At 39.2% G+C, this 12,214-nt stretch overlaps 1 long non-coding RNA gene across 1 annotated transcript; it reads right to left on the bottom strand.

The window, feature by feature from the left end:
* Positions 1 to 6,210: 6,210 nt before the first annotated feature.
* On the bottom strand, positions 6,211 to 8,305 carry LOC124866194. Its single transcript, XR_007037744.1, has 3 exons — positions 7,740 to 8,305; positions 7,105 to 7,246; positions 6,211 to 6,940 (listed from the first exon to the last, which is right to left on the bottom strand). It is a non-coding gene; the product is annotated as an uncharacterized LOC124866194 (long non-coding RNA).
* Between the last annotated feature and the right edge of the window lie 3,909 nt (positions 8,306 to 12,214).

The raw sequence follows: 12,214 nt of genomic DNA on the forward strand, positions 1-12,214 counted from the left end.
GACATCGCTTTCATCGAAAAGGGAAACATGCTGATACTCAAAAAGGAATAAGTTGTATGTTTAATATTTTACCAGGTTTAATGAAACAAATCCAATGAATGTAATAGTATGATAGACTAACCCAGGACTATATAGCAGCAAAAAGAGATTAAACATTATAGAACAAAGCTGTGTTCTGAAGTTTTAAAAGCATGCCTGTTTTTCCCCTCTGATCTATTATTTTACTCAGTTTATTCTGACTTACAAGAAGACAACCTCGCGTGGCTCTGCTTTTATGTCCAATCTCTGGTATTTTCAGTTCCATTCAGTTCTGCAAGGTCAGAATAGGTCCCTAATTTTGTCTTGGTTGACATTTTGAGTGTTTTCAGGTTTATTAACCTACGCCAACATTTCGGTACTTTCCTCTCCACCAAAAAAAAAACAATCTTTCTGACGTAGCCTACTAACCAGCCAGGCGTTTCACCCAAGTATTTATCTAAGGGATTTTTTTAGGTCAAAACATCTGTCACAATCTGCCTGCCTGGTGTGCAGATGATTTTAAGTTTTGTTGTGTTTTCCCAGAAATGTCAGACATGATTTTGTTTTTGTGTCTTCCTTGAAGTTTTAATTTTGAATCCTTTTTAAAAATCTGGCCAGCTCTCTGGAAACCAGCATTAAATTCTGTGAAAGATGCTGAGGATATCGAGTCTGCGAGATATTTCCAAGCTTCAAGAAAGCAACTACCCAGCTTTTACTGACTATTTTGTAAGGGGGTTGATGTTTTGAAATTAGGGAACAATATAAGGTGGCTCGTATTAGTATTTCCCAAGGGTGCCCATTTTCAAAAGAGGAAGTCATGCAAATGCTCTGTTGGTGTGGGCCTCAGAGAGGGGTATCCCCCTTTCACTTGGTTTGTTTGTTTCTTTCCACACCCAGAAACTCAGCAATAAGAGAATAAGAGGCACTACAATTATTATTATTAGCTATGTTAGGTCTTGACATGTTTATTCAGTATTCAGTTTTCCATGGAGCAGAAAACTAGAGGAGGCAGCATTTAGTTTCTATGCTCCTAAACTCCCAAACCTGAGATAAGCAGAAATAGTTGGCTGCTATGAATTAACACTCTAAGCTTTATTGTTTCTCACATTTGTCATGTAAAGGCAAACAGCTATTGTCCCATTTTATTTCACTAGTCATTTGTTTCAGGTGTTTATACCCCCCTTGCATTCCTCAGTTCTTCAATAATGGCTAGAAGAACCCCAAACCCCCTACGCCGCAATGAGTGCACACACACACACACACAAACACACACACACACACACACACACACACACAAACATTAGTATTCTACTATTTTTATGAGGACTTTTCATTGATTTCCAATCATTTTCATGAATGTCTAAGGTCTAACCCTGACCCTACCACTAACCCTAACCTATACTCAATTCACACCTTAGTCCTAAACTGAACCCCTAACCCAAGAACAGCATTTAAAAAAGCAAGGACCAGGAAAATGTTCTCCTTTTGCTGGTGAAATATGAAAAATGGTTCTCAGTCAGTAGCATATTTTGTGGTCTGCTCATTTATTCTCTATTTGATGTCTTTGTGTTGTGTAATCAGTTATGCACAATGCTTTTAATTGTAAAATTCATTCATGAACGGGGAAATTAAGATGTAAGAGTTGCTTACTTTTTCCTCTGAGGCCTGTGAAGCAAATTGTCCCAGAGAAGTTCCCTACGGAGACGCGCAGTCTCTATGAAGCCGAGCAGAGCGGTCTCCCAGTTTGGAAGGAAGACAACAGAGACCCCATCACCGTGCAGTGGCGTTGGTGGACAACGAGCCGTTCTTCATCCACAGCTGGAGGTTAGCGGGAAGCTAACCCTTTTGTTCACAGAGCGAACGCACCTTCAACCCCGAGGTTAGCTGAAAGCTAACCGCTTGTTAACTGTGGACGTTTGTTCAAGCTTCGCCCCTTGGACAACGTTCCTCACCATGGTTCATGAGGTTAGGTTTGGGCAGATTAACAGTTAGGATGAAATCATCTAAATGTTTTTCATTTTATGAAGTTTTGTTTGTGTGAAACTCGGCTATTTTAGTGCTAGCAGGCTATCTGCAGCACACGTGTCGGTTTGTGTTCTTTGTATGTTTTTAACGTTAAGACAAACTTTATTTAAAGGGTGATTTTAAAAAGAACATTGATCATAACGCGCCGTCCGCGCTTATGCATTTTAACCCTCACATTAACCCTAGTATTTTAAAGGTATGTGTTTGTTTCTGGTGCTAAGCTATCCACTTCTTTGTTAGCTCAACTGCTAACCGGTGAGAACACGTGCTTGCTACTGAAGAATATTTAACAGAAAGGTTGTCAGTTTTCAAGCTAGTGAATAATAGTCCCTGAACATCATTTACTAGATTGTATAACTAAGTAAACACCATTAAGCCCCATTTCTCCAGAAAGATTTGGCTCTTTTCCAAAATACTCCCTTAATAATGTTTCTTCAAATATTATTTCAATAAATAAAAGCAGCTAATTGGACACCGTTGAGAAATGGTCATCCAGAAGGTTGGTTTTACTAGGCAGATCGTTATTTAAAACATTATTTTATTAAAATAATATTTTATCTGATCTTGCATTGTGAGTGGTAGTTTAAACGTTTGCTGATTATTGTCTAAGTTGGTTCCAAGACTAATTTAACTTAACTTCCAGATTCTTCAAGATAATCCTTACAAACATGAACATTGCATGGTAATGTTGCATCACTCCTTTGGTCATGATTTTCAATCATCTTTAATCAACTTGTTTATATTGTACATAGCCCATTAGTCTCCGTTATTCTTTAGTTCTGCTTGGTAGTTTAGTTGGATTGTTTTAGCATAGTAATAAGTTTGTTGATTGAAATATGTTTGACTTTGAGTTGACTTATTTTTGTTAATAAATTCTTGTATTTTAAGAAATTGTGTGAATTCATTCCATATATGTGCAGAGTTTATGCTGTTCAATAATGTCAGAGCTCGTCTCACACCTTTCTATTTTGTCCTAATGCCATCGCCTTACTGGGTTGGTATTCACAGGACAACCCTTCACAGACCGAAATATTATTTGATAAAATATTAATATTAAATAATATTCTCAGATTCATAATTCCAACAAAATAAACATTGAATATGTAAATAAGCAACTGCAGGTAGCGAGGTTGACTAGGTGTTAAGAGCACATTAACCAGCACTATAATAACAAACGTATGACTGTTTTTAACGTAGCAGCCTTAAAGACAACAAAACAAAACTAGAATTTAATGCACAAGGTGAAACCCAATCCAAATTAAGAATCAACCACTGCTTTTCTAAATGCAACCAAAGAACCCCGGATCACTCAGTTTATTTCAGAAATGGACATAAACCCAGATGCAAGACTCCGGTTCTCCGGTTCTCTTAGGAAGGGTGTGTGGCTGTTTAAAATGCAAACAGCTGAGATATGAAGCTTGTTTACCAGACACTTACTTGGAAATGCGTGGGAAACTATGTGCAGGCCCAGAGAAAACCTGCAGTTGCTTCGTGTTAACTACAATCAATGGCACACACCCACATACACATACACCTTCCTGTGTGCACAAAACAAAAACTGGAAAGACTGAAAACAGAACCTAATGAGGAAAGCAGGTGGGACCATGATTTAAACAAGAAACTATCGGCAGCTGCATTACCAGCTGTTGGTCGGTAGCCTTCAAAGGTGTTGTTTGGGCAGAGATTCAAAGTCTATCTTGCTATTCAAAACACGGTCAAAGGCCAAGGCTGAAAAGGTTTAACACACTCCACAAGAAGCAAAGGCTTTACTCTGTTCCTGTTTAACTGACCTAACAGCCCTCACACAAACATCATCATGCTGCAATTTGTTTTTCATTAGAACTTTTAAATCCAGTTACAGTGGAGGAAAAATCCTTCTGCATGCTAATTAAACTAATATGCAACTATCCCAAGTCTTCTTTCCACACCCTGCTTGTCCATTTGCCTGATGTCTAAACCTTAATCCTTCTTATTTATGGCTTGCAACATTCCAATTGAGTTGCTGGTCGAACGTATATTTCCGTATTTTTGTATAAATGAAGTCAGCCTTTTCAAAATGAAAAGATCTAAAGGACTTGGTTTGAACAATAAGCTGTTTCCTGGTGTGTTGACAGATCTGTGACTCTCCCAGCAAGTCTGCTCTTGCAACAAGGACTTTAAGATTATTTAAATTTGTTTTAAGAGGAAGCAAACATCAGCTGATAGACGAGACAGAACAAAAAAAGAGGAGGAAGGTTGACTGGAATGTGATATAAGACATCTGTTTTCAAATGATTTCATTTGTTTGGAAGATGACATGTTTCTGCAAAGACAGACGCATGCCATCAACTCTTTTTTGGCCTTAAATATGGACTTTTGTCAGCTGTGTTAAACCAGATGGTCCACACTGATGTGAATAAGCATTTTTAAATACGAAGCGGGCTTCCACCCATAATAATAGGAAGCAACATTCATTCACTTGTTTTAATCGAGCAACCAGGAACAAAGAAAAAACCTTAAACTAAGCAGATGAGTTGGCTGTTACATCCAGGAAATGCACAGACAACTGTGCTCACTATCTGTCTTTTTATTATTCAGCTCTTCGCCCAGCTTGATACACACACATTAGAACTCCCTCCCACAGCTGATGTTACCACGCTGCTGACCACATTTGCCATATTCCACATTGGCTTTTTAAAAGCTTTATATCTGTTTACAAGTACAGGGGTTGGACAATGAAATTGAAACACCTGTCATTTTAGTGTGGGAGGTTTCATGGCTAAATTGGACCAGCCTGGTAGCCAGTCTTCATTGATTGCACATTGCACCAGTAAGAGCAGAGTGTGAAGGTTCAATTAGCAGGGTAAGAGCACAGTTTTGCTCAAAATATTGAAATGCACACAACATTATGGGTGACATACCAGAGTTCAAAAGAGGACAAATTGTTGGTGCACGTCTTGCTGGCGGATCTGTGACCAAGACAGAAAGTCTTTGTGATGTATCAAGAGCCACGGTATCCAGGGTAATGTCAGCATACCACCAAGAAGGACGAACCACATCCAACAGGATTAACGCAGGAAGAAGCTGTCTGAAAGGGATGTTCGGGTGCTAACCCGGATTGTATCCAAAAAAAACATAAAACCACGGCTGCTCAAATCACGGCAGAATTAAATGTGCACCTCAACTCTCCTGTTTCCACCATAACTGTCCATCAGGAGCTCCTGTGCAAGGAGTGCAAATCTTGGGCTGTGGACAATGTGAAACATGTATTGTTCTCAGATGAGTCCACCTTTATTGTTTTCCCCACATCCGGGAGAGTTACGGTGTGGAGAAGCCCCAAAGAAGCGTACCACCCAGACTGTTGCATGCCCAGAGTGAAGCATGGAGGTGGATCAGTGATGGTTTGGGCTGCCATATCATGGCATTCCCTTGGCCCAATACTTGTGCTAGATGGGTGCGTCACTGCCAAGGACTACCGAACCATTCTTGAGGACCATGTGCATCCAATGGTTCAAACATTGTATCCTGAAGGCGGTGTCGTGTATCAGGATGAAAATGCACCAATACACACAGCAAGACTGGTGAAAGATTGGTTTGATGAACATGAAAGTGAAGTTGAACATCTCCCATGGCCTGCACAGTCACCAGATCTAAATATTATTGAACCACTTTGGGGTGTTTTGGAGGAGCGAGTCAGGAAACGATTTTCCTCCACCAGTATCACGTAGTGACCTGGCCACTATCCTGCAAGAAGAATGGCTTAAAATCCCTCTGACCACTGTGCAGGACTTGTATATGTCATTCCCAAGATTAATTGATGCTGTATTGGCCGCAAAAGGAGGCCCTACACCATACTAATAAATTATTGTGGTCTAAAACCAGGTGTTTCAGTTTCATTGTCCAACCCCTGTAGTTAGAAAGACATAGATCAGCACAAAAAGACGATGACACACCACTTTGTTTGACAGGGCTTTATAAATAGAATAATTTTTATTATTACTTGCATTTAAGAATTAAAAATATTCATTACTGAGATTTACGGTGGCCGGGGGGCAACTAAAACACTTTTACAATCTTAAAGACAAATTAACATTTCAGAAAACAATTTAACAAGATGCAAAACATTTTTACAAGTACTGAGACAAATTTACATTTCAGAAAACAAATTAATATTTCAGAAAACAATTTAACAAGATGCAAAAGACTTTTACAAGTACTGAAACAAATTTGACAAAATCAACCGGAAAGGAAATGTACCAACGCCAAGGCTGACCCGGAAGTCAGCCTCAAGGGCTGCATCCTTCGAAGGACCCGGTCTACGTGGGCTGCGGGTCCTTCGTCGACCGCTAAAACCAGCGCCATAGAAAGAGAAAGGGTCATTCTATGGCGCTAGCTAAAACCACGGAGGCCGGAAGTGAGCAGCTGCTGATTGGGACGGTCCAGCGCCGTAGAAAGAGAGAGTTACAACACTCTTTGAACTCGCCGATAGGCGGTCACGTGGTTCATGTAGCTCTCAATAGTTCCAAACATCTCAGCGGTGTCAGTCAGGTTGAACGGCTTCAAGCGCATCATAACACAAAAAGCGATTTTTTTCACTCTTTCCTGTGACTTTTGGTAATTAAATAACAATGAACTGATTACTGGTTACTAAATCATAATTTGAAAATCCTGACAGAAGTAACAATACCTATTATAAATGCTCTTTCTGATCTCCTCTGCATGCTAGCACATGCTAGCATGGAAATGCTATAACTGTAAACTGTATAACTATAACTATATAGTTATAACTGCAAAAACCCTTCAGCCCAGTCATTTTGACAAAATGAAGGTGGGGCCTGCATTGATTGTCTTGGGGCAGTCTTCTGGCAGAGTTCCTGGACATTAAGGATTTCCCAGCCCTGGCCTTTGTGTGGAGCAGCTGAGTGGAAACACAGATACTCCTGACATCATCAACAGCGAAACATGTATTCTCTACCATCTTACAGGATACATTGTAAATAAAGTTATCAAACATTCAAACATCTGTGATGGATGCTCAAGTTCAATTAAGCAAAATGACACTTTGGAAGAAGAGCATAGTACCCTATTGATACTGAAGGAATTCAAACCAGGAGTGCTGTGTCGGCCATCACATGAAGCCTTCAGTCTGATCCAGAAAGTTGAGAAACCTTTCAGAACAAGGTCCAGTAAATCTGTCATGGAGCTCCCAAATGCCATGGATTCTCTAGAGAGAGAAGCAAATCTATTAGAAAGCATGCTTCCTTCATGTCACGATGTGCAAAGAAAAATAACCACCAGATTCATCAGGCTGAGACGAAGAATAGCAGCAAAACATATCTTTAATGAAAGAAAACAAATTCTGGCCAATGCTGGACATCTTGGAAGTAAAAGCCAGGTGAAAAACATGAAGAAAAAACAATGTCAAACCTCATCTTGCACCTCAACAAACAAGCCCTAAGCAAACACCTTGACTGTTAGCACGGACCTTTGATTGTTTAAAAGTATTTTTTGTTACTGTTCTACTGTGTATTGATGCTGATATATTCCAATAATAATTCTTAATTTATTTTTCTGTCTTGAGATAGATTCTAATCTCTACTTCAACTTCACCCATGACTATAAATACCAACTTTGTGAAGGTCTTAAAATCTTAAAGTAATTTTGTTCAGACATCTTGATTCAGCTCTTATTATTTTTAAGGACAGAAATCTTGTTACCTTTGTGGTGCTTTGTATGCAACATGGTTCAGCAGTTCACTTAAGCCATTTTCGTGTGGTTTACCTGGAAAAGAATAATTAAAAAATGACTCATCTTCACAATCACGTTTAATGATAATGTCCCCATTTATGTGGCCATCGCTGACAATTTACAACTTTAACTAAATTAACCATGCCAATATCACAGTATTTTTCAAGATGTGCTAGTTCAGTAGTTGGAATTACAATAAAAATTAGAAAATTATCAACGTTAAGAATGTAAGCTGTAATGGACATTTTAAAATGCTGAATCAGACACAATGAGATAGACCCGTCTAAACCCGCCATGCTTGCAATGAGCTAGCTGCAATTAAAATACAACAAGCGAGTTAACATGCTTAATTAACTAAACCTGGCGATATAAAACATAATTGCTAAACTGCGATACAGAACAGTCAACTAAAGCCTCACAATATCATGGAGGGTACCCATGCCTCCAATATCCACTCCCCCTCATCACTCCCTACAAGAGGACAAGACATGGTGTAGGAGCTCAGTACTTTAACAGCCATCATTCCAAAAACACGCTCTATTATAGAGCATGTTTTTGGAATTATGAAGACCAGATTCAGGGCCATCTTCCTGCAAGCGCTGGAGGTGCACCACACCTTTGTACCTCACGTAAGTTTTGACCTAGATCCATTTTATATATACATTATACATAATATATACACATACACATATATGCACCCTCTTTTAAATTGTTTTCAGGTCATAACAGCATGCGCCATCCTCCACAACATCTGCTTTGGTGCTGGGGATGTCATGGCCCCAGAGGATGACCCAGAGGAGGCTGTAGAAGAGGATGAAGGTAAGGTTTGGACTGAGACAGTCAGTGTTGCACTGTGGCAGGACCGGCTTTCAGCTGAGGTGTCTGCCCTGGAGGAGGTACCACCAGAACATGACTACTGTGTCAGCCAAGTATAATATTATAGATGTGATTAATTTTTGAGGGGTATAACTAATTGTAATATTTTGTGAGCACCATCTTCTAATTCAGCATTTTTCCGATTACTTCTTAGTGATGTGGCAGCCGTCAATTCAGCCAGCCCTTTAAACCCACTTGATGGACGATACTGTGGACAGCAGAAAGAGGCATCACAAACATCTGCTGTGTGATGCTTCACTCACCATCCAGAAAGACTAACCACAGGTCTCAGTTGCAGCATCCCATCCAAGTCTCTGACCTTGTGAAAGATTTAGCCACACCGCAAGACTTTCTGTTCAGAAAGACATCTGCCTCTTTGTTCTGTTGAAGAGGTTTTTCCAGGAACCGGTCACTCAGGTTGATCCTGCTGTCGCCGTTGTAAATACTTGTACATAGTTTTATTTTATGCCTTTTGTTTTGTAATCTTGATCTGTTTGAATGTTTTCTTCCCCCATTCTGTTTAAAGTGCTGTTTGTATTTTTCATAATAAATTCTGTTTATAACTTTAAATGAAGTTGATGTATTGTTAGATCAAATGGAAATAACATTAGTGACAAAAACAATTTTGAAATTTATTAGAACACCTTAAAACTTTAAGAAACAATCTGAACAAAACTTAATATTTCTTATGTAGCATCTTATTTTGGTGCCATTCTTTGGAAAACAGTCTGTCCATTCTCTGTGCCCTCTTCTTCTCTGCTTCTCTCTGTGCCCTCATGTCCTCCCTGATCAACTCCATCATCTCCTCATATCTGTCCCTCTTTCCTTTCTGACCTCTTCCTGCTGGCTCACTGACTTCCTTCTCCATCTGGTTGCCCACCGCTCCGCTTGGCCCTGGAGTGTCCTCAGGGATGGAGGCAATTAGGACAGGAGGTGTTGTGGAAGACCTCTGTCCCAACACCTCATCCATAAGGACAAACCAGGGCCAAGTAGCAGCAGTGGGCTTTTCATCCTGACCCTGGATACTTAAAATCCTAAAGTTAGAAGGAATAAAAAAATTTTTTTTGACTAAACAGAGAAACCAACAAGACTTTTAGAAATATTTTTTTATTTGTGTGTGACATGAGAACTTCTGAACATAATCTAAATTCTTTTTTTTTTTTTTCAAATTGTCCCACATTGTTTTGTCCTGCAAAGGGAGTGACCTTCCCCTGTTGGTCCATCTTCTCCAGAATTGTCCTAAACTGAAAGAAGTATGTTAATCACTGGATGGATATTTATGAAAGTTAGAAAGATAGAAGTTATTGAAACTGGACAGAAACCGACTGCAAAGAATGTTGTTATTGTACCTCCAAGCCACGGTGGCTGAGTTTTTAGCTCCAGTAAAAAGGTGGTGGTTCTTACCCCTGACCTTAATAACCTGGCCCGTCTGCTCCTTTGTCCCTAAAAAAAATATGAAATTACCACAAAAAAAACATCTTACTTAATATCAGAGCAAAAATAAAGCCTTTTTTAATTTTACATTTGTCGTAATTTGAAGAAAATATTAAAATATTTCTATGCAAATGTCTAAAACAAGCTCTTTCAAACTTTTAACTTCTTTACTGAGATTCACTTACATGGAGGTGTATTCCTCGTCGGGTTTACCTGGAATCAGAAATTATAATGCTAACTGAATTATAAAAAAAACTTTTAAAACATATAGCACATTTCTTCATTAAAAATTCATATTGGAAAGCTTATTTATTCTCAATCACACTCTCCAGCGATACAGTTGGATTACATAAAACTGTCCATTCATTCTGGTTAACCTTAATATCACCTGAAATGTTAAATCGATTTTCACTAACAATTAAAATAATAACATAAACTGTTAGAAATCACTTGTGTTAAACGTTCACTGTGATGACTGCCAGCGGGAGCTTAGTGCCGATAGTCCAGTCAGATCTCTACCGGGCTGGCTCGCCTCACCGCCGGTAGGGCTGGCAAGGCAAGCCAGTTACTACGCCGGGAACGGAAAACTTCGAACACGTCGGAGCACGTTTGAAATTAAGCGATGTCTAGATAAATCAAGCAGATATTTCACGTCTACATAGTTATATTCCCACACTAAAAACATTGTAGAAGTTAATTTGTGTCACAGAAAGTGTAATTTTCCACAATTTACTTACAGCTGACCAATCCGCTTCGACCCGCAATGAATGATGGGAAATGATGGGCCGCGAAGGATACTCACGACCCATCCTTCAAATCGGGCAAAAGAAGGACACATTTCTCAGCCACATTTGAGGCAGTCTCGGAATGATTCATGAATTGGGACAGCCTTCGTCGCCGCGCAGTGACGTAATCAGCCTACAAATACGGCCTTCGAAGGATGCAGCCCCTGAAGGACACAATGAGTGCAACCGTTATCATTTCCGGGTCAGCCTCGGCGTTGGTACATTCCCTTTCCGGTTGATTTTGTCAAATGTAAATTTGTTTCGGTACTTGTAACAGTGTTTCGCATCTTGTTAAATTGTTTTCTGAAATGTAAATTTGTTTTTAGGTTTGTAAAAGTGTTTTAGATTTTGTAATGTTGGTTTGCACTCCCCGGCCACCGTAGAGATTAGTTGTTTTCTATGCATAATGAGGGGGTATAGATTCTCATTTACTCCCATATACAGACTGTGGATGAAAAAATATAAATCTAATATAAGCACTGCACAGAACTAATGATTTTGTATTACGTTTGGCAGGTAAAATAGCACATTATTCCCTCAGTCATGTCAGGAGTTTTGTTTGTAAAGTTAAACACAAACTGCTGCTCATCATGCCATTAATAATGGCAGTTAGGCAATGATTGAGAAAATTATATTTAACATTTAAATTGTTAAGATGGATTTAACTTAAACTTTTTTCAGTTGAAAAAAAGTTAAAAAAAACAACTGTAAAACTAACTTTACAAACCAGTTTGACAGAAACATCCACCTCTCAACTAAAGCTAACTTAGCATGTAAAAATTTGTCAGGATTTCTTTATATAAGTATGCACAAACCAGTTCCTGTTAAGTAAGTAAGTATGTTTGCTGTTTTTAGGACCTATACTGCCCTGGATAAATTGGTGGCAAACTGCTAATAAAAGTGCATGAGGAGGTTTCATATTGCTACATGTGTTGTATAATTTTTAATTCATTTGCTATATATGGTTAATTATATGCAGGATTGCAGTGGGTTGGAGTCTACGTATGTCCAGGGGTCATACGTATGTCCAGGGGGTTTCCAAAGGGTTTTCAAAGTGAAAAGTGGGTTGCATCCTAAGCATGTCCATCATGGGGAAGCACAAAGCACAAAAATACAACCAACATTCTCACTTCTGCTGGATATTCTAAGAGTCTGATCCAGGAAGATTGCAAACAAGGAGTGCTAATTTGCTTGTGCCAAAAGAAAATTGCACATGCAATAAGAGGGCGTATTGCCCGCCATCTAGAAAGATTGCATGCACAATGGATAACAGATGCAAATGGTGCAGACCGCCCTATTTAAATAAGGAAATTGCTACTGGCTGTTACCATGGAGAGTGTCGGAGAGCA

The sequence above is a fragment of the Girardinichthys multiradiatus genome, chromosome 3 (genome assembly GCF_021462225.1).
Source record: "Girardinichthys multiradiatus isolate DD_20200921_A chromosome 3, DD_fGirMul_XY1, whole genome shotgun sequence".
NCBI classification, from domain to species: Eukaryota; Metazoa; Chordata; class Actinopteri; order Cyprinodontiformes; family Goodeidae; genus Girardinichthys; species Girardinichthys multiradiatus.